The sequence below is a fragment of the Pezoporus flaviventris genome, unplaced genomic scaffold (assembly GCF_033815535.1).
Source record: "Pezoporus flaviventris isolate CSIRO_AGI_PZ_B2104156 unplaced genomic scaffold, CSIRO_AGI_Pfla_v1 ptg000002l, whole genome shotgun sequence".
Taxonomy (NCBI): Eukaryota; Metazoa; Chordata; class Aves; order Psittaciformes; family Psittacidae; genus Pezoporus; species Pezoporus flaviventris.
The window spans coordinates 55,887,221-55,909,779 of record NW_026892550.1 but is presented as its reverse complement, the minus strand read 5'-3'; the positions used below and the strand labels follow the sequence as shown (position 1 = coordinate 55,909,779).

Genomic DNA, 22,559 nt, shown 5'->3' with positions numbered 1-22,559 from the left:
AGAGAATTCAGTTCTGAACAAGAAAAACTATTATATTCTTGGACAGACTGATACACAATGAGAGATTAAGCAGCTTAAATATATAGCTTATCTAATCAATAATTAAGCAAGGGAAGGACAATGAGTTAAAAATATGTAAGAGAAGGATAATTATTTTGGATGATGCATAGTCCCAATTCAGCACAGCGCTTAAACACATGTGCATATCCATCAGCCCTGCAAAACACATGCGTGTGATTTCAATGGAGCTTAAGCACATCCCTAAATTTAAACATTCATTGAAGTACTTTGATTAATTGGGGCCATAACCGCAAGTAATAGTACAAAATTAAGAAATGGAAAAATGTAAGCTGAACAGCAGGAAGATCTTCCAAACAGTGAAATATATGAGACTGGGGAGTAATCACTCAAGGGAATTGGTGGAAACCTCAGCCCTGGACACCTTTCAAGTTTTGCTAGATAAGTACTGGGAAAATCGCCTCTGGGGAATGATCTTGCTGTTGCCTCTAGAGACCACAATTGCAAGACCTAATGCAACTTTTCTGTCTCTAACTTTTTCTGGGCTGGCTTGCAGTATTAATCCTGAGACACTATTTTAATGAGCAATGATTGTGCCACTTCAGTGGTCTTCTGAAGCTTTTCCTTGCCTCCCCCCACAACTCATCGGTTTTATCATCTTCATTATATGCAATGCCATAAGAGAAAAAAAACAAACCAAAACAAACAAACTACCACACTTTAAGCCTGGTGGTACTCTGTCTTTTCCCCACTCACTGACTAAACGTTGATTTCATTCTCACCTGTGCATTAAAATAGAGCTCAAAGATATATAGCAAATCTAATTTCAACTTGTAGGGCTTTGTTTAATTCCCAGAGCATGTGTGATGAATATCATCAGAGATATAATCGTATCTTGGAAAATGTCGTATCCCTGAGCATCCCAGTAGAGGAAGTATTAAAGATTTGGGGGTTTTGGTGGTTTCGTTATTTCTTTTTCTCCATGTTGCCCCTGGAAAAAGGGCTGTTACAGACAAGGACCTTCCCGAGGATGGAGTGGTAGATTCCCTCAGGGCTTTTCCCACTGGGGAGGATGATTTTGGTAAGCCAAATGTGAGGCCCCAAACACAATGACTATTTTATTGCTTTAAAATATGCTGCTTCTGAAAATAAACCTTTGTAAAAGGCTGTGCCTCATTCACTAGGGCTTCTGGGGGTATTATGCAGTCTTGTGGGAAAAGCCAGGTGTTCTCTAACCTGACTTTGCAGATATGTACTGGAAACAAAAATTGATCTGTTATAACTTTTAGATTTCCACTCCCCTCCCTCAAAATTTCACCACAGTTGACATTCTTCCTTTATTTTTGCAGTGGCAGTGAGATAGGCCATGATTTTATTATTGGGAAAACAGCATTTATGTTTATTGGTCTTAATTTTCCACAGCACATCAATGCATCCAGAATAGCAGTTCTTAACCTAAAATACACATTTCTATGCCTGTCTAACTAGTGATGCAGCTGGGAACACATGTCAGCATCTTCCTGACTCATGGTCTGACTTAACAAACAAAATTAATTAATTCCTTTATCCTGCTGAACTGGACAGTCTTGTAAGGTCTCTGTCTTTGGATATCCTCAAGGGCTTGTTAAAGAAATGGATGGTCAGGATAATAAATGGAGTGGATCTTCTATTGGGGTGGACTTAGTGGTGTTATTTGGGCCCTTCCAGCTCTCTTGGCCATAGTTTTCTTATGTTTAAAGCCAGGAGTGCAGCAGTGTTCCCCCAGGTAGGTTGGGTTACTGGGTTAAGGTATGGCGTGTTGTATGTGTCAGCACTCAGGCAATTAGAAAACTTTTTGGCTCATTTTTTTGTCCTTTATTGTTAAAAGAGTTTGGTTGGTTTAGGTCCTTCTCTCCAAAACTAAAACCAATGTGGTCCAATGTTCCAGTCAAGCACCATTATTTTCAGAGGTCACTTGTGAGCATTTAAGGTAACAAACCTTAAAACAAAGGTAGACTTCTTGTCCTCTGACCTGGGTGTCCTTTTTTCTCCAGAGATCAGGGGATTTGTGTATTCTACCTCCTGGGAGCCCTAAGGCAGGGTCAGCGGGTGTTCCCCTGGCCCCAGTTTGCTGTGGGGCTGCCCTGAGCAGGAAGAGGGTCTGTGATCAGCAGGTAGGCTGCTGAGGGCCACAGAAGTGATCAGAGGGCTGGAGCAACTCTCCTGTGAGGAAAGGCTGAAGAGAGCTGGTGTTGTTCAGCCTGATGGAGACTCCAGGAAGACCTTACTGCAGCCTTTCAGTACTTAAAAGGGGCCTAAATGAAAGCTGGGGAGAGACTTTTTAGCAGGGCCTGTTTTACCCCTCAATAGAATGAGGGGCAGTGGTGTTAAACTAAAAGAGGGGAGATGAGGCTGGATGTGAGGAAGAAATGTTTTACAGTGAGGGTGGTACAACACTGGCACAGGTTGCTCAGAGAGGTGGTGGATGTGCCATCCCTAGAGACATTCAAGACGATGTGGTTCTGAGCAACCTGATCGAGTTGAAAATATCCCTGCTCTTTGAAGGGGGGTTGAACTAGATGAGCTTTGCAGGTCTTTTCCAACCCAAACTATTCTATGATTCTATGACTGACTGCTTGGCTGGCAACAAAAGGCTGAGGGGCCAGCTAGAAGGTGGGGAATGGTTCTGTGCCAGGAAGACAGGCTGTGATTGGCTTTTGGGGGGGGGGGGGGGGGGGGTGTTGGGAGAGCAATAGGCAGAGCAGCCAATTGGGAGGTGGGGAAACCAGCAGGTGATGGTTCTTTGCTGGAAAGACAGGCTGCGATTGGCTCTTCGGCTGTGGCCAAAAGTCTAAGTGGCCAATCAGGAGGCAGGGAATCTAGCATGGAATGGTTCCATGCCTGGTAGGCAGACTACGATTGGCTGTCTGGGAGGGGAGCAACTGGTAGAGTGGCCAACTGGGCGATGGCAGTTACTTTTGGGAGTAGGTGTAGGGGCAGTAGATAGCTTGCGGGAAGAGCGTGCCGTGCTGGTAGCACAGCGCAGCGGAGCGCAGCTCGGCGGTAGCCCCCGGTGGTGCGGAGCCGTGCCGTGCCGTGCCGGCCGTCTGGCTGCTAGGTGGAGCCCGCGTCCGCGCAACTCAGATCCGGGCCCTCGCCGCTCCCCCGCCTCTCGGCTCGTCGCCCGCCCGGCTCCGTGCAGTCGCCTCCGGGCAGGGCAGCATCGCTGAGCTTCCCGCCGCTGCTTCCTCCTCCTCGTCCTCCTCCCCGGGTCCCCATTCCCGCTGCCGGCCCAGCCCTGCGGGGGACGCTGGTGCTGCGGGTCCCGCCGCCTCGGAGCCCACTCCCCGTGTTTGTACGTGTGCGGTGCGTGTGTGTGCGTGCGCTGTGCAGAGCTGAACCAAGCCGTGCCGGCGGGGCCTCCCGCCCGCGGCCATGGGCCCCCCCCGTGCCCGTTAGGCACCGCGCGGGGCGCGCCGGCGGAGCCGCCCCCCGCCCGCCTGTCCGCGCCGAGCCGCGCCGGGGCTGGCGGTCTCCGCAGCGGGAGAAGGAGGAGGAAGAAGAGGAGGAAAGATCTGGGGTGCCGGCGGAACGCGGGGGGCTGAGGACCACCCGCCTCCGTTTGCGCGGGCGCCTTTGTGTCCCCCAGCCCCGGTGGAGCGAGGGGCCGCGGGCAGGGGAGCGGATGCAAAGAGCGGCTGGTGCTGGAGGGGGAAGAGAAAAAGGGGGATGGTGGAAGATTTCTCTCCCTTTTTTTTTTTTTTTTATTTTTTTTTTCGGTGGTCTCTTCGGCAGCGGCTGTTCTTCTCCAGCAGCGGCAGCAGCAGCAGCAAAAAAAGCAGAGGCAATGACTCTGCCGCATACGAATCGCCTGGCCGGTGGTGCCGGCTCTGGACACATCACCTTGCTCTGAAGTTGCCCACCTGGAGGAGGTAAATCGGAGCCGGGCTTCGGTCCAGAAGGGTCGGCGGCGACGGGGGAGAGAAGGGAGCGATCGCCTCCCCCCATCTCCACACACCCTCCGTCCTCCGGGAGGAAGCCTGTGTAGCAGAAGAACACGGCAGAAAAGGAGAGACTTTCTCTTCTTCCTTTTTTTTTTCTTTTCTTTTTTTTTTTTTTCCTTCCTTGAGGGACGTTCCTTGCTTCTCATCCCCCCTTTTCCTCCTGGTTGGGGGCTTTGGTACTGTGGTCAGGTCTGCTTCCTACCCCCACCCCTGGTTTTAATGGCTGGATTGTGGCAGCAGCTCCCTGCTGCAGGTTGTTGAGGAACTGATGGAGACTTGCATCTCAGGAGCCGGAGGTGACTAAAGGTAACTAACCACCCAACGGATGGATGCTCACCAGCCATTGCCTGGCCGTCAGTTGCACCCTTGCCCGGTTGCATTGGGCTGAAGGATGCCAGCTGCCCTGGGTGCACGCTTGGATTGAATTATTTCATAATAAGGATAGTTTTGCCTTCGGGGTGGGGGGGTGGGGGGTGGGGCTGGATCCTTCAGGTAACGGGGGAACATCTCTCTGGGTCTGGATGCTGGGAAGACAGTGAGGACATGGGGTGTGCTTCTAGTTAAGAAATGCCTTGTAGGCTCAAGCTGGATTTGGCCGTGGACAACTAGGGTGGTGAATACAGTGGGTAGATGGAGGAGATCTGGTAGGTTTTCTTCTTCTTCTCCCTTCTGCTTCTCTGTGAAAGGCACCACGTTGGACCGGTGAATTTGCTAGTGTTACACTGAGAAATTCCAGAGTTTCATGTGTCTCTCGCCCCTTCATGTATCTACGTTTCTATTTAATTGCTGAAGGGAACCTTGAGAGGTAAATGCTTGTTTTCCTGGATAGCAGGAGGCAGTGAATGAGCAGGGGGCATGCATGGGTGGGGATGTTGCTGAGCTAGGGGTGGGAGGTGTGGATATGGGGTGGTAAGGCAGAAGTCTATATCCAGACCAGTGGCCCTGGTTTACAGGTAGGTGCAAGCTTCTGTTTCTCTTGAAGCCAGAGAGCAAAATGTACGGTCCAGGTAGATAGAATGCTAGAGATGTCAGTGCTTCCCACCTCCTGACTGTGAGATTGCATTGCCAGCTCCGACAGTATAGGGCTGGCATTCATCAGAAGGATTTTTGAGCAAGAGGGCTGGTGTTTATGGCTGGAGTAAGAAAATTGCCTTTTTTTTTTTAATGCCTTTTTTTTTTTTCCCCATAAACTCTTGGTTTATTTGCTTGGTTAATAATTTATTTTTGTTCCCCTCACAATCATCTTTTGACTGTTTAACTTGGAAGTATGGTTGTGAGGCTGATGATTGTTCCCTGCCATGAGCTAGAAAACAGTCCTTTTCTGTTTCCCGGTCTACAGTCTACCTCAAGCTGGTGCCCTTTATTGCTAATGAAGATGTAGGTACAGTGCCTTGGGTATCTGGGGAATTGCCTTAAAGGGCTGAGTTTGATCAGCAATTGGGTGTCTAGGGTTGTCCATAGAAACAACATAGCCCCCCCCCCCCCCCTTTACCCTATAAACAGGCAGATGTTTAGTTTTGTGAGAGGGATGGCAATGTAGGAAAGGAGCCTCTTTTGCTCTCCCTTTCCAGATAGGCATGTAATTCTTCTCTGCGGTAGTTAAAACAACTTGTATAAGGTGAAAAGCAACGGATTGTTGTCTGTCACTGTAACATCCATCACTTCAGCCAAACCAGCCCATGTCTATTGTGTTTACTTTCCTTGTATTTAGATCACTTATTAGGGGTCATTAGCATTTCCACTCCCTCAGTCCTGGTTATAGGCAGCTAGCTGCTTAGGAGGAAGATGAGATGCAGAAATTAAAAAGGATGAAAATGCCATCTGTGTCTGGATATAAGGCAGAGAGGTAGTCTGCTAGTTGCAGTCTTTTGGTGTTTTTTTTTTTTTTTTTTCTGTATTACACCACTGATTGATTATTCCAGAGCACTGGATTTTCAAAGCTAGCCCCCCCCCCCCCCTCCCCCCTTCCCTCCCTTCCCCTTTCCCTTCAAATCTTTGATGGAGTAAAAAAAATAAATAAATTCCATTTTTGTTGTGGAATGCCATCTCTTAAAGAGCGCAGCCAATGCTTCCTGCTTGGTATGGAGTAGTAGCATGTGCTGTGCAGAGCTCATTTATCATCGTTGCCAGGGGTTTGAGATATGAACAGGCTTCTACTGTGCATTCATTAGGAAAAATCCTTCCATTGAGTTTTTTATGGGGATAAACCAGGTGTTGCAGGTTAAAATGGGCAGCTGTCAAAAACTTTGCAGTTGTCACTTAAGTGTACCAGGCTGGGAAGGGAGAAAATCTGCTCACCTGTGCTAATGCTGTGTAACAAAGTTCAGATTGGGGCTCCACTGTAAAGCTGTTTGTTTTTTTTTTTCTAAAGGTAAAACAACTGCTTGTAGTCCCCTTGTTGTGGTTGAGGCTGCTCTTTTTCCAGCACATCAAGAGTACTATTTCCCTTTTTAGGCTTGGTTTACTATGAAGTGACTGTTGTCTTGTTACATGCTAGCAAAACATAAAGTGGATAAAGTTTTCTGGTGTATCAGTTTCCAAAAGACTGAAGTATCTATAAAGCTAATGTTGCCCTGTGAGTTCTGTGTGATTTTTATTATTCAATAAAATATAACTTCTCTCATTTCTTCTGGGGCCTGTAAGGAGAAGGTATGTTTAATTTTGCATTTAATTCCAGAGCAAGCTAAATGGCACTGCAGATTGATGACAGTGAGAACACCTAGTCCTGTTTTGTGGGGCAATGCGATTTTAATGGTATTTATTAAGTTTAAGGCTAGCAAGTCTTTGCCTCAATAGTTTGTGACAAAAACAGGAGCTGGCTTTTGGTTTCTTGGTGCCTTCCAGAGACAGTGGAACAGCTTGTTTCAGCCTAGGAAATTTCTTCCTGGGTGCCTGCTGGGTTGATTCTCCTCCTTTGCTGCAGCTGGTGCTCAACCACATGTCCCACAGGTTGGGATGCCTTGGAGACTGTGATGTGGTGGAGGTGCTCAGCTTGCCTATCCTAGTGTTAACTGCAGAAGAGACTTTTTCCTCCTGCAGTAGAAAACAAATTGTCCTGTCTGCTGGTGTGAAAATGACGCCGGTGCCCTGTGCTGACTGGGAGAGCAATGCAAGCAGGTTTTGTAGGTGAAGATGTAGGCACATGCATTGAGCTGGCTGGCTGATGAGCTGGATGCCTGCGTGACACCTAGTACTGCAGGGTTGTTATAAAAACAAATAAATATTAAGAGGCAGGTAGACCAAATGATCCTCCAGGACTGGAGAGGAATATGCATGACCTTTAGCTTTGGTCAACAGTCAGTTGGAGGGTGTGATGCTGCCATCAGGGTTTTCGCATTCAGAGCATGAGCGTATGCATCATCAACACCAGTAAATGAGATGCACACAGGAGGGTGAAGTCATTGTAAGAGGAGAAGCTGTGGGAATGGCTGATTTATTATTACAGATTTTAATACTAATAGTGTTGGGACTGGTGTAGATTGGCTAGGAAACTACTTCATGTATCACATGCTGTAACGGATGGGCTGAAGATTGCTGAAAGAGATGGAATTCAGGGAGCAAGAATGGATCAGGGAAAAGCTAAAACATGGAGGATGGGCACAAGGCTTCTTATACTTTTTGGTTTTTTTTTTTCATTATGTTATGTGGTGGATGTGGAAACAGCCTAAGGCTGTGTTCGGAGGGATTTTGACAGAACTTCGTATTCCTTAGAGCATTCTTGTATATCATGAGATGTTTGGAAGAACAGCTAAAGAATTATTATTTTGGAGCATTCATGATCTAAAAGCAGGCATGACAATATTGATATATTGCTTGGGACAATATTGAGACACCAGGAGAGCCCTGCGAAATTAAACATGTTTTCCTGCCACATTTGATGATAGGCTGCTTATTGGGGTGAGATGTACTTGGTGAGCATTGAAGTTTTAAAGAGAGATGTTTTCTGTAGTTCATGCAGACTTGCAGTTCATTCCTGCTGGTCCCTTTCTTGTTCAATAGACGTCCTCCTGCTCGGATGTGAATACTAGAAATGCACCATGATGCCAAATTTCAAGTGTATGTACACACTTCAGCCTGTGCTGTTTATCTGTAGATAGTTAGGATGGAGAGCTAGAAAATGTGTAATTTGTAATAGTTCACTCTGCCCCGGGGTATTTGTAGGAATGTCACTGTCTCAGGCAAGGCAGTGTGGCATGCTTACCTGGGACTGTGTCATCTCCCAGAATCATGTCTGCCTTGGCAAATCTTTGTCACGATCCACACCATCACTTAATATCAGTCTCTTTAATCCCTTATCGGGATGCGTGTGAATATGTCCTTATTTTTGAAGGTCCTGAGGTGCTCCAGCACTTCCTGATCTCATCCTGGTGCCTGCAGGCAGTGGAAGCTCCCAGAGAAGGCTGCTGAAGCAGATAGAAGGAGGAGTTTGCTTTCGAGCATCTGCTTTTAATTCTTGGCTACTTTAATGGCAAGGAAACCACCTCCTACTCAAACCTGTGATGTGATTCTATCTAAGATGTTATCACATTGCCTGTTTTTAGCCTCTGAGTTTGCGGTGTAATGCTTGCTTTACGTTCCTCATTAGATAATCTCTACAGCGTAGTCCAAAATGCGTATGTCTCCTGTGTGCAAGCTGAGTGTTCATTTCAACACTAACTTTTACTTAAGCAGTCTTTTCAGAGAGCCTTCTGATTTTGTGTTTACCAGTTATTGCAGCAAGCATCTGTATCTGTAGCAAGGTAACTAGTCCTTTCATTCAATAAAGACTTTATTTTAATTGTGTTCTGGCCCACTGTTTTACTTACTAAGCAGTGCTCAATGTGGGATTTTTTCCTAGCCTGTCTGAAACATCTTTTTACTCTGGGAGAGAAATGAGGACCAAACCATTTTTTAAATGGCTTTTTTTTTCTATATTTTTTCTTCCCTTTTTACACTTTTAATCTCTACTTCTTCAGGCCTACTCCCATCCAAGGGAGGTATCAATGAGTTTGCAGTGGGGTTCCTGCTGTAGTCAGTTGGGCACTTCTCTTGGCTTCCCTGTGAGGGAAAGATGCTCAAGAATCTCAGATGTGGTCTCAAAAGATGCTTCAGAATCTCAGATGTGGCATCTTTTCATTTCAGAAACGTTTCTCCACTTCAGCATCATGTTTCTACTAATTGTGTTGTTATATCTTTGCCGGAAGTGACATTTCAGGCTGAACAAAGCTGTGTATGCTGGGGAAGTCTTGAAATCTGTAAAAACTTCTAAAATCTGCTTATGAAAACAGTCAAAAATTAAAATCAAGACACTTCCATTTGAGACTTGACCACTTTCAGTTTCAAGAATCATGAAATAGGTATGGATTCTAAAGAAAGCAAATAAGAGTTTGGAATCTGTCCTAATTAGGCAATATGAAGTTATATATTTCATTTCAATGCCTCACAGTACTTTTACACAGCATCCATTGATATATGGCCTCACACTACCAGGATTTTTTATTTTTTTTAAAGTACCTTATTCAGCATGTGAGTAATTACACAGGAATTATTTCACTGGTTACAAATGTAATTGCTTCAGCAGTCTGAAGCACAGCTCAGGTTCTTTGCATTAGATAGCTGACAGGGAACATCTTTGAAATATTTTGCACAATATTTTGTGTAGGTTGGATCATATTAATTGTAATGGCTTTGCTGACTTGATTGCAATTGCATTGATTTATACCAGGTAAGATCATCAATTTTGAACTTTGCAGCGGAGCTATGCATTTCTAAAACATACAGGGAAATATCATAAATACAAAGGATCAACATGAATGTTTCCTTACAACAATGCAAAGTTAAAACAAAGTGAAATAGGACTCTGCACTTCTGCAGAAGTGGTGCTCAAAATGTAATCACAAATTGCCCTACTATAAAATCCTGTGCAAAGGTGTTGGCGCTGAACAGCACTGCTCTGAAAAGAGGTCTGGTTTTAACCTGGCGCTTTCAGATAAGACTCTGAGTGGTTTTATACCAACAACAAGTAGTTTGCTTGTAACAGACATTACATACAATGCATATTAGTTTTTACAATAAGCCCCTTTCCCACACTGTGGGAACCAAGAATGTAATTACAGAGGTGAGGACATTGCGTGAATGGGCACTGTTTAAAATTAGAGGGATAGAAACATTCTGAGCAATGCAGTCTTAGCTCATCCATTTACTATATTATAGACACATATACAGACTTATAAATATCAAGATTTGGGGAAAAAATGCAGATCTGATTTTTTTTTTTGAAGTGAAAAAGATGTATTTAAGAATTGCACCTATACCCAAAACACATGTACCTGCATCTCTGTGTGTGCACATACACAGGTTTTGTGAAATCATGCTGCTGATGCACAGATTATTTTTATTTTTGTTGCTGGAAAAACTTCTCTCCCAATTGATTTTTCTGATTGTTTTTCGAGTTCTTGACATGTAGGTGCAGTGATGGACAGTAGCAACAAAATACCTGTGCATGAGCCTGGAATTTTAAAATTTTAACTGACCTACTGCTCAGTTAGTAGTCTGACACCAAAATAAAACAGTTACATTTTCAGATATAATGAGCTTCCACACATTTTATCAGAGTTGATGCTGATCCTTGCTTATTTGTTGTAGCAGCCTGTTCCCATTATGAAGTTGCTGATCCCAAGCCTGCTAATGAAAGTTTTTTTCACTGCCCTACCAGTGCAGAAGAGAAGTGTCATTGTATTGTAGAATTGCTGTTTGGGGCTTTCTTGGGGATGTCAGCATTTTCCTTCAAGCAAGGACAAGGGTATGTTAGAGCTAAGTATGCTAGCTAACTTTGGACTGGTCTTAGATGGTGAATGAGCTGCCAAGCTGTTAACTGTTGGGTTTTTTTTGTTTGTTTGGGGTTTTTGTTTGTTGTTTGTTTGTTTTTAACATAAGCGGTATGTTGTGTTGGGAGGACACCAGAAGAAAAGGGAAGTATTAAGCGGCAGCAACACCGCGGTTCTGTTTGATCGGTGAGTCTTGCTGTTTACAAATCCTGCAGAGGCACTGCGCTGCCTTGCCATTCACTGCTGTGTCATAAACCAAGTCTTGGCGTAAGCTCGTGAGAATAGGGGAGGGACGCAAGCCCAGTTTTTGATGTTCTGCATGGGTGGGTACCCTGAATACTCAAATGCATTCCAGTGACAGCTGACTCTCTAAAGGGATTTTCAGTAGCTCTCTGTGGTTTTTGGTTTTTCTTTTCCTCCTTTTTTCCTTTCTTTTTTTCTTTTTTCTTTTCCCTTTCTTTTTTTTTTCCTTTCACCTTTCCTCCCTTCTTTCTTCTTTTTTTTTTTTTTTCTTGACTGCTGGAGGAAAGGACAAAAAAAAAAGCACTTGTCGTGGTATCCCTTTGAATAGGTTTCACCTCTGGAGAGAGTTGAGGGGAATTTCAGGGGTCATGTTAACTCCTTTTCTTTCATGCTGCCCTTGTGTATGTGTTATTGAAGGACACATCATCCTTTCAAAACGGTTCAAATTCCCATCACACACTTGAAAGAGGACAGGTTTTTGTTTTTTTTTTTGTTGCCTTTTTCTTTTTTTTTTTTTCCCATCAAAATGTATGCTGCAGGTTTTGTATCAAGAAATATCTACTGTGTAATGTGAATCCTTCTTGGCCACTTTTGTCTCTGTGTTCTTTTGCATCTTTTGGATTTGTTTGTTTTTTTGTGTTTTTTTTGTCATTTGTGTTCTATCCCCTCCCGCCCCTTTCCTCCACAGTAACAAAAGTCTTTTGGATACTGTCCTGGATCACTTTTTATATTAAGGCTATCTGGAGGTACAGAAAACTGGTCTGCATTCCTGTAGTAGATGTCATATCCAGAGAACAGCCGTTCTTGTTTCCAGCACACCACAGACTGCTATATTGGACACTGCAACTCAGCTCAACTTTGTCGGAACTGTGTGTGTGATCTAAAATGTTACTTCTTTGGATTTAGGATATTGCAATCAAGGCCTCTAATCATTTGGAAATGTGGTGTATATAGCCCACTTCCTTCTGAGGGAAATTATGATGCGACAACTGCACTTGCAACTCCCACACTTGCAATTTGCACAGACTTCTTTGAGAAAATGTCATTTTGGATTATCTCATTTTTAAGAAGGACAGTAATATTGCAATTGCTGCTTCATCTGGTATAGCTCCAAAATGATGTGTGTCTCCTTGTGTAAAACTCATCCTGATAGGTATTTGAAATAAAGGGATTATGCTGCATAGAGTGATAACTTTTGACCTTTTGACAAGCAATCCACAATTACAATCATAATGTACTTTATAGATCTCCTTAAGTAGGTCACCAATTTTGAACAAGTCTTGTTGCTAAAGACGGTGTGATGCAATTTCAGTTGTGGGAGTGGGGAGCGCTTCGCAGTATAACATTGATAATTTTCCAAAGGAAGGCTGAAATTGTAGGAAATTATACCTATGCAAGTGTCCTTCTTTTGGTGAGAAATACAGGCACATATCATTGAGCTCATGAACATATACCCACCTGGGCAGCCTGTGTTTGCAGTGGGGCTGGGTTGCGTAAAACTCAAGCACCTGTAGAACAACGTTGGCCAGTAGACTTAAGGAGTTGTTTATGTCAGCCTAAACTGAGAAGTTACAGTCTTTCCATTCAAGGGGAGAATTTGGACCTCTGCAGTGTCTGTTAGGGATGTTTGCAGCAGGTAGAAAAGGATTTGGTGGGAAATGTATCTAAGAGCTGTCTTGCTGTTTGTATCTTCCAGCTTTGGGAACAGCAGATGGGGGGATGTCTTCTTCAATGCCTTTACACTTGACTGCTCTCTCACCCCATGAGCGTGAAGGGCAGATCAGCATAACCCATGGGCCAGGCTCTAAGGGTTAGGATGCCACCTTTTGTTTGACCCTTTTCAAGCTGTGGACTTGAGCACAGCAAGGGTCCAGGGTTCCTCCCAAGTTCGTATAATTTGGGGGCAAAGCCTATTCCAGCAGTAGTCATTGTCGTAAAGCTGCAAGTTAAATAAATAGATAAATAAAAATTTATAGCCAAAGTAATAGGTAAGTTGTTAGTGAAGAATATCATGGAAGTCTGGTCTGTGGTAATATAGATGTATTTTGCAGCTGTAGTAACATAATGCAGGGGTTTTTTGAGCTGCTTTCTCCTCTTATTACTGCAGTAAAGCAAATGGCAAAGTGTATGTTGACCTAGGGGTGCCAAGTCTACTCCTAATTTCTAGTCAAATAGTTCTCTGCTGGGCTGCAGTAGGAGCTATTGCCAGACACCAAGGAGATAGTCATGTTTGAGATTTTTTCTCTGTAAATCACTTTTCCTTTTATGCCATGGACATTTGTGCAGGTGATTCCTTGTTGACCGTAAAGATACGGGATTTGTTGTCTTTCATTTACATTCCCTATTGAATTAGCAGAATTACGTGGTTTTGTCTATCACGCTTGGGTGGGATACTGCAGTGATTTAATTTAAAATGAGAGAGATGTCTTCATTTTAAGGAAAAGCATGGCTAAGTGGTGAGAGTAAGCAGGTTTAGCCTTTACCAGAAGCCCTAATTAGAAGAAATCCCATGTACGGTTGACCTTGACTATTGAGACAACCCTCAAAGAAGAAAGAGCACTAAAAATTAGTATGCTGCCAGTGCTGCACTTTTATTATTTGACGTTATTAAGCAAACTTGGTGTGTATTTCTTTTTTGAAGCATTTGATTAAATGTGCGATCTTATCTTGGCAAAATGGCCCGCTGGGCTTCAGACAGTGGTGTTCAGAAATGAAATTTGTTTAGAGCCTCTGTACAGACATTTATTCAATGAGACCTTTCTTGAATAATAGATGTGACAGTGAGATAGCTGTGCAATGTGTTTTGGGGACTGGGGCTTTTTTATTTTTTTGGTGTAGGGAGTTACAATCTCAGAAGATAACACAAATACATAGGAGTGAGAATATGATATATATGAAGGGATATTATCATATATTGCAGAATCAGGCCCCAGTTATCCCAAGACTTAACCTCTGAGCCAAGCTTTGCACACTTCAGCACCTCCCTGTTGGCATATCAAGTGATGCATACACATATCTAGCTCTGTATATCGATACTCTTATCTTTTAGCTAGAACTTTAAAGATGCTTAAATTTCTGTCAGTAAGAAACAAAATCCCACAAACATTCACAAACAACAAACCAGAGAAGGTCTGGTAATTGACTCATGGGGTCAGTGCTGATGTTCTTAAGTAGTTCTTTGGTTTATAATAGTCCCATCAAGTCAGTGAGACTAAGGGAATAAGTCTAGTTTATGCGTAAGGAAGGCTTCTGTCGTGTCCAGTGATGGCAGAATGTGAATTGTAGGCAAATGTTCTCATCTTCTTTTTTTATTTCTTTTTCATTGGTAAGACAGTACTTATTAGGCACAGCTACTATGGGACCCTCCATCAGGGAAAAAATTACCTAATTGGGGCTTTCAGTTTTTAAGCATAATCAGAGATACAATGGAATATATCTGTTTTTCCAGCAAAACAGGCAACTTCATTATCATTTTCCATACAGCTCACAGGGGTAAGATTTCATTGAATGTATGGGCTGCCCAAGATTTTCAGCTGTTGACACATGATTACACACCTTGCTTTTCCCAACATGCAGCTGGGAAGGAACATGAGTACCTGGAAATATATTTTTTAGTTATTTTTTTTCCCCAGTAGTGGACTTATAAGAATATACTGTGGTGATCTCTGAGGGTAAGAGACGTAAGTTTTCTGAGCAATTAAGTCTTCCTGTACAAAAGGGCCTTTTTTATATAGAAAGTTTGCTTTTGCATAAAAGGAGTCCCAGAGTGCCTCTGATGTAAAATTGTGTTTTGATCAATCCCCATCCACCCTGCTGCTCTCCTGCATTGTATAGCAGCTGTCTTTACATCAGGTTAGATGGTGATTAAGTGCTTTCTTCTTTTACAGGTAAAACCAAAACCTTCCCTTACAGATGTTAGGAGATGTGAGCTCCATGCTTTAATGATGTGCTGAGGTGCCAACTTAGAAGTTCTCCAGCATATGATGCTCTGGCTGTTCATCATCTTTGCTCTTTGGTTAATGTGGTAGTTTTTGTCAGAAGTGGTACAGCTTTCAGGACTTTTTGATAACTTTTAATTACAGATATATTTTTCTTTCCTGGTGCACAGCTAATCCCACCAGATGCCAAATGCAGGTTCATGAAGCTGGATGTAAAGTACCGGAATTCACGTGTCTGGTAGCCCTGTACATTTTGCCATGATGCTTTCCTGAGCTTGAGGGATAGTTTCTGTTTGCAAGGTGATTTATGTAAGTGGTGTACAGCCTGTGAACATGTAGCTTACAGGCATATTTTAAGGGGCTTTCCATAGATCTGCAGCTGGATAGGAGCTGTCTTGTAGCAGAGACAACAAACACAGACCCATGGGTTGAAGACCATCAAGCATCATTCTAGATGGTGTCCCCAGTGCTGGTTTGGTGCTGAGGGTAGTGAAGCTGCCTGCCATGAAGTCATCCCTCTGGGATGCTGGTAGGCAGTGGGGAAGAGTTGGGGCAAGGGCAGCCACATTTATAACTGGTTTGTTGGTTGTGTGAGAATGACAGGTGTATTTGACCCTGGCGTGAGCTCAGTGAGGTGCTCAGACAGGTTATGTCTCATCTGGGTACCTGCATGGAAACCAGGTAATAATCCAGCCTTTAAAAAAGCTCCAGACAGCAACAAACATTTTAAAATAGTCCTTTATGTATATGAAACTTGCACATGAAAGTACAGCCTGCTAGAAAACGTAGTGGTCCCATTATGATCTGCTTAAACTACAAGTTGGTCAGGAAAATGAAGTTGGCAAATTCACTGGATTGAAGTCTACTTGACAGCTACTCTTCTACAAAAGTAGAAGGTCTAAGTGGCTCCATACGCAGGGGTTTCTGAGCTGAGTTTGGTAATTTTTTGTCTGAACTGGGAATGGTAACCTGGTCTAATTTTTTTTTTCTTTCTTTTCATATGTTAATGCTGCAGAGCTGTAGCATTTCATCTAATTTCAAACACTTCATGGGGCTCTAAAATAAGAAAAGTCCATCACAGATAGATTTCTAGGGTGGCTGTTTAAAGAGGGAGGTGCCATCTTTTACTGACATCCTGTTACTCCTAAAGCTAAGCCAGTGTTTTACATAAAAAGCAAAACCCCAAAACAACAACAACAACAACAAAAAACTAAAACAGCAAAAAATTTGTTGCACATGCTGGGTGTGCTGGTTGGTTTGGTCCGTGCATCCCTTCCTGAGAGAAATGGTGGTCCATGGCAAAGCAGCAGTGTTACTCCTGTACCAAGAGGTATTTTACAGTCCCATTTACCTGTCTGGAAGTCACCTGTACACAACTTGAGGAATCTGTGCAGTTGTATGGGCTTTGGAGTTTTAGTTCCTGCTGAAGGTCCCACATGGTTCATCTCTCTCAGTGGCAAAAGCTAATGCTATGCAAATACTATCAAAAGGTAAAGTTCCTCCTTACAACATCACCCTAGGACTCAAGGGAACGCACCCAGCCATGCGTTACACAAAACCTATGAGAAGGGGATAATGCTCATGCTGGAAACAGCACAGGGTGTCTTGCTGTAGTGCATCCTAATTGTTCCACTTGGCAATAGACATTTGTGTAGGTGTACTTTCTACTGATGTTGAATTTTTGCCTGATTTTGCCTAAGATGCCTGATTTTTGTTAGGGAGTAAGGGACTAATCACAACCATGCAGTTAAACTTGTGTGCGTGTGTGCGCAGTAAAAGGTTCAAAGGTTGCTGCGTAATTATGGAATGAGGATCCGTTTGTGCCCTGACAAGTGTCTTCCCTTCCAGCAAATCAGAGCTGATGCCTGGCTACCCCATCCTTTTCTAAGTCAGGTGCCTACTCTATTTTCTTATAGTTTCTCCACCTCCATTTCCAGACTTACTACGTCAGACATCCAGGATATGTAAAGATGATCGATGTGTATCTACTGATGCTATTGTAACATGGAGAAAAAAGATTTAAATTAAACAAGAGGACATCTTTGATCAAAAGGGTGAGATAAAATAATAGCAGAGTCACTGCTTTGTTTAATGCAGGCCTGAGGTCTCAGGGCTGAGATACCAGGAGCTGGCAAGAAACTTCATCATTTGGGAAGACCTGGTTTGAGCCACAAGTTAATCATACTGAGATATCTTGACGTTGCCTTACAATGTTTGTGCTGTGGTGTTCAGCTGTAGTTGCTGGTGTTACATGTAGCAGAAAAGATGCTGGCGTATGCCTATAGAGGAGCATGAGCAGGTAGCCATGTGGTTGCCTCCATTGAGCTTATGGAGGGGACTTTTTTTTCCCTTCCCTTTTGCCTTTTCTCACCACCTTGCACACTGGTTCTCATCTTATTTACATTTTAGGATATCAGGCCAATGAAAAACATGTTTCCTTGTTTTTCATACTGGTATGATTTTCTTTTCTTCTTGTCTCTGTACTGCTCTTGTCAGATACATGTATAGTGAAGAGTCAGTTTTCACTTTAAACTTAGAAGAAGGTATCTTTCCCGTACTAATTTGGCTTGAGCCAATGCTCTGAGATCTTTGAAGTGATATGGAAATGTCCCTTAATTTGCATGCTTGGATGGAGGCCAGCAAAGGTTTTCTTGTGTGGGCTTGCTTTGTTTGTTTTCCTCAAAAGCTGTGTGTTGATTCAGGCCAGTTGCTGCTGATACAATGTTTGGATATAGTGTTTGCAGCTAATTAAAAATAGCCGCTAATTGAGAGCCGAATGTTGTGGACTTGAATTTTGCTGCACATTAGCTCAGATAAGAGTTTTGCTGGAAATGTAAAGAGCAAAACTACTTGAAGAGGCTTGCAAAAATCTGCTTTGTTCAATTTGGAGATGCTGTTGAGAAGTAATTTAGTGGCAACTTATAATACTGCTAAAATATGTGGGAAATTGAAGTTTCTTTGAAAAGTGCTATGTCTTGTCACTTTACCTATAAGTAATAAGTCACAGGTTATCACTTCATATGGTTAACAGGGCCATTGCCTGCAGGTACCAGCAGCAGCAGTATTGAATTCAGTTGTACAAGTGTGGCACGGTGTGATCCCCTTTTGCCACATGATCTGTCTGCTGGACTTCCTTCAGTCCCCATGCTGATTGCAGAGTATCCGCAGAGTATCCACAGAGCCGCATTTGCTGGTTGCCTGGCTGGTTGCTGTTGTAGGCTGCTAATGGATAAGCTTCGAATGGTTTACAGGCTCATTAGCAAGCTTTTACTGCACTGCTGAAGTGTGGTGCACAGGAAGCAGGCATTGTTCTGGCTTGTTTGTTTAGCTAATTGATACTTTTATAATTTTATTCTTTTATTCTGCACCCCAGTTTCGCTGTGGTATTTGTGTGTGTGGCTTTTGTGGTGTTTTGATTTTGTGGGTTCTTTTGGGTGTGTTTTTGGTTTTTAAGAAGGTTAAGGTAGGTTTACTTTTATCTGGCTGAACAGAGGTATCTGTATGCAAACTGATCATTTAAACTGGATCATTTTCTGGCTAGTGGAAAGAGGCAGCCACTTCTGAGGCATGATTCCTTTCCCTCTCGTGTAGACATTTGAAATAGGTTAGATGAATTGCACCCTAAAAAGCTTATTTCTCTCCACTGACTATAAAGGAAGTCAAAGGTGACAAGATCAGAGACATTTTACATTGCAGATACCTCAAGGTGAAGGGGTGAATCCCACCCCAAGAAATGACTCTCCTTGGCTTGCAGTGTGTTTCCTATTTAAATTTGAATCTGTGTGATAAGCTAGTACCTGGTGCCACAAAGCTGATCCAGCAGGAGGTGGAGAGGAATTGATACGGTCCTGGTCTTCACAAAAGTAATGCCCAGGAGGAGCTCTCACTCAAAAGAAGACTGGCAAGAGTTGAATTGGTATAAGGCGTGTACCTTCAATATCACAAAAATAAATACAAGTATGGTGAAATATGAGTGATTCCCTTCTGTTAGTTTTTGTGCAGTCCTGAATGTTGAGAGTGGGACTCCCATCGTGTTCTTTTGTACCTCTGTGGCTTCTTTTTCCCCAGGAACATGTAGTAACCTGCAAACCTGAGCAATTACACCACCGCTTTCCTATTTTCTTTCAAGGACTGAAACATAAAAGTGTGTGAAGTTGCTGAAAAGGCAGATACTGGGAGAAGTGTCTGCTTTGAGTCATGTGGGAAGGCATCTGTTGGGTATGTGACCTGGGATGCTGTGCCAGTTGGTCAGAGGGGAGATTCCCAGGTTGCAGCCCTAAGCTCCTGGTCCCTGGCTAAGGGTTTATCAAATGAAGCCAAGTCCTATGAATATAGTGTCCTATTAGTCTCCTAAGGCTGAAAAAGGAGAAAGGAAAAAAGAAAATAAAAAGGAAAAAATCCAATTTCTACCCTCCTTTCTTGAGTCCTCTGAGAGCTGCAGTTTGGAATGTGAGCTCCAGTGCAAGTTTTGGCTTCTTCCCCTCTACCCTCAAATCAAGCACTTTCATTTTGCCATCTGTTTCTGTGGCTGTATGGGGAACCAGGCTGGGAAATAAAGCACTGATTTTAAAAATCTGCATTGGGTTTGTAGCTGTTGCTGGGTTGTTTTCGCCTGGGATTGATGTCCTGGCTGTTTTACAGCTGATTTTTGTGTAGCTGCCTGGTAGCAGCACAAGCTGCAGAGTGGAATGGGGAGCGCAGAGCTGCTCCAAATGTGTATGAGGTATTCTCTGCGGTGTTGGTTGCTCTCCCAACATTCCTGTTTCCGGTCATAGGTGCCCTGAAAGTAAGTTCCTGATGTCTCGGCTGTATCTCTTGCTCTCGGGAACACTGAGCATTGCATATATATACTACAGATGTATATGTGTGTGTTTGTAGGAATATGTACATATGTATATGAGTATATACATACAGATATATGTATGTATATGTGTGTAGCAAATTGCTAAGCAAAGTGTGTTCTGTTCTCTTTCTTTTCACTGTTTCTAATATATGCCAGTAAAACCAAACAGAATTGAACCTAATCATGATGCAGACTCATTTTACAACTTGCACAGAACTTTGGAGAAAGGCACGAGAACAAACTGCATCTTGCATCTTAGAAACAGAGCTATATATGCATAGCACATGCCCAAATCCATCAATATTGCAAATATGTAGCACTAAATTCAGTCACCTTGTTCCTAATTATTTGATGCTGATTTCTTCTCTGCACTGTTGCTTTTAATTTTTTAAGCAGGTGACTGAATCCTTGAACAGCCCTTCGTTTTGAATTGGATGGAGTTGGAGATTTTTAGGACTGTACTACAGTAGTAACACAGTGGTAGTTGATTTGTTGTTGGTTTGTTGGTTTTTTTTAACAGCTGCTATCTTTTCTGTGATGCTGTTATTTGGATGATTTTGCCCTCATTAGAGGACTAAGGGAAGATTTCTTTGTTCTTTAGTCTGGATGTAAAATGGCATATGTTACTTTCTATAAACAAAAAGAGAGCTGATAGAAGTATTTCAATACAGAATGTCAGCTAATGATGAAGGAACATTTAAAATTTCTATTGTTCTGAATAAGTTTTAAATGAACAATGAAAGCAAAGCAAATGTTGCTGAGTGTTTACTTCAGTGTGGCTTAAAAACTTAATTTGTGCTTTGCAGTCATAACTGTCAGATCAAATTAAAAAATTCGAAGGGAAGCCAAATGGGGTTACATCCAATGAAGGACTTTGTATGACTCATTGACTAAAAAAAAAAAAAAAAAAGGATAATATTGAAAAACTTGAAAATTTTAGCTGCTTTTACTGAAGATGACCAATTCTGATTCAGAATACTGAGAATGTTCTCTCTTCAGAGTTTTTTGGTAGCCCTTGGACTTGGTAATTTTGCATCAAGTCATTGATTATGAAGCATAATTGTGCCTTCCATAGTCTTATGTTTATTACAGTGGCCCTGCTCAAATTTAGGGCATTTTTTGTTATTTGTTTCTGTCTCTTTAAAGCATAGCCTTGTTGATTTGTTCCAATTGCTGGGGATCTACCACGCTTCAGACATCTTTACTTATTGTCAGGTCAGCATTGTCACCTAGTACAGTGGGCAAGCGAAGTGGTTTAGCACAGACCCGTTACGGAAAATTTCTTGAGATCATGAGGACACATGTGCTAGTTTTGAATAAAATTAATTTGCATAAAACCCCCTTTGAACACTGTAAAGGTTATAACTTTGTAAAGCTTCTAAGTGTGAGTTCAAAATCTGTCTCTGTTCCTCTCCAGGGCAACACTTGTAGACAAAACCAGGGACCAAGGGATTTAAGCATGGTATTTTAATGATATCTTAGTTGAATCTCTTTTTCATTAATTTTCCTCATATTTGCAAATTTGAAGTCTCCTTTTATCGGAGAAAACTAGGTTTCTGGTTAGATGTAGGGACTCTGGTCAATACAGCTTTAGCATCTGCCTCTATAAGAAAGAGATGATTGAGTTTGAATAGCCCTGAGGCGTTGCATTATGTCCAGCCTTTCCTACTGAATGACACACTTGAATAGAAAGGACACACTTGAATAGACAAGTCCAAGCACTTGTTTCTTTCTGAATATCATCCTGGTTTTCTGAAAATTTGCTAGTCTCTTGTTGTGAGAATCTTAAATATTTTAATATAGGTTTTTGTTCCTTCTATTTTTTGTAGCAGCTGTTAATACAAGCTGTTCTTGGAGCTGCTCCGACTTCTGTAGTATTGCTGGTTTTGTTTTTTTTTTTTTTTGTTTTGTTTGTTTTGTTTTTTTTTTTGTTTTTTGTTTTTTTTTAAAGAAAGTATGGAAATTTGAAGCTCCATTAGTAAAAATGGAGCATGAGGACTGGTTATCATACATATTGTGAAAGGACAGTTGCAGCAAAGATCAAACTTGTGTACAGAGCAATGAAAAGTTAGAGGATGCACTTCAAGAGTTCTAACAAGACATCAGTCCAATTTCTCTAGACTGGTAAGGTAGTATTTTGATAGCTTTTTCTACAGGTGGCTCTGTTTTTAAAGCTGAGTCTGAGTATATGTGATCTCTAAGATTCATACTGCTAGAATACTTTAACTGGTTTTAATATTTGGCCTTTATAGCTTATGCATTCTTGTGAATAGTGTTTAACACTGTTCTGGAATGGCATATGTGCTTGCTCTTTTCTTGCAGTCCTTATTTTTCCTATTTTCACTCATTTGTTTAAAAACAAAATCTTAAAAGGTGTATCAGAATTACCATTAGTAAAAAATCTTCGTTTGCCATTAGTTGTTGAAAGCTGGCATCACAAATGCTATGAGCATTAAGAAGTGTTTTAATTAGGTCATTAGATCCTATGTGATTTAGTGATTTCCCAGAGAGAAAAGATAACAGAAGAGGTGTAAACAAGCAAAGTCTTAATTCAACAAAGCGCTATGCAGATGCACTAATAGGACTTAAATCCTCTCTTGCAACTGAGCATAGGCTTTGCTGGGTTTGAACCTAAAACAAATTTCCACCTCAGATGTGTAGGGCTCAGCATCTTGGCAGAAGTTGGTGGTGTGGTGCAGCTGGTGAGGTTGGTGTGTTGTGGCTCTGA

The 22,559-nt window shown here is 42.4% G+C and overlaps 1 protein-coding gene across 20 annotated transcripts in view; it reads left to right on the top strand.

The window, feature by feature from the left end:
* The first annotated feature begins 3,052 nt into the window (after nt 1-3,052).
* Nucleotides 3,053-22,559, top strand: part of ADGRL3 (adhesion G protein-coupled receptor L3) — a 522,648-nt gene continuing 503,141 nt past the window's right edge. For 5 of the 20 annotated variants that reach the window (XM_061479346.1, XM_061479231.1, XM_061479247.1 and 2 more), the window contains exon 1: nt 3,428-4,307. The gene's annotated coding sequence lies outside the window, so the exon portion shown is untranslated. Of the gene's footprint in view, nt 3,353-3,424; nt 4,308-22,559 lie in introns of those variants that run through there. The other 15 variants (XR_009747735.1, XR_009747736.1, XM_061479312.1 and 12 more) reach the window with 8 other exon arrangements.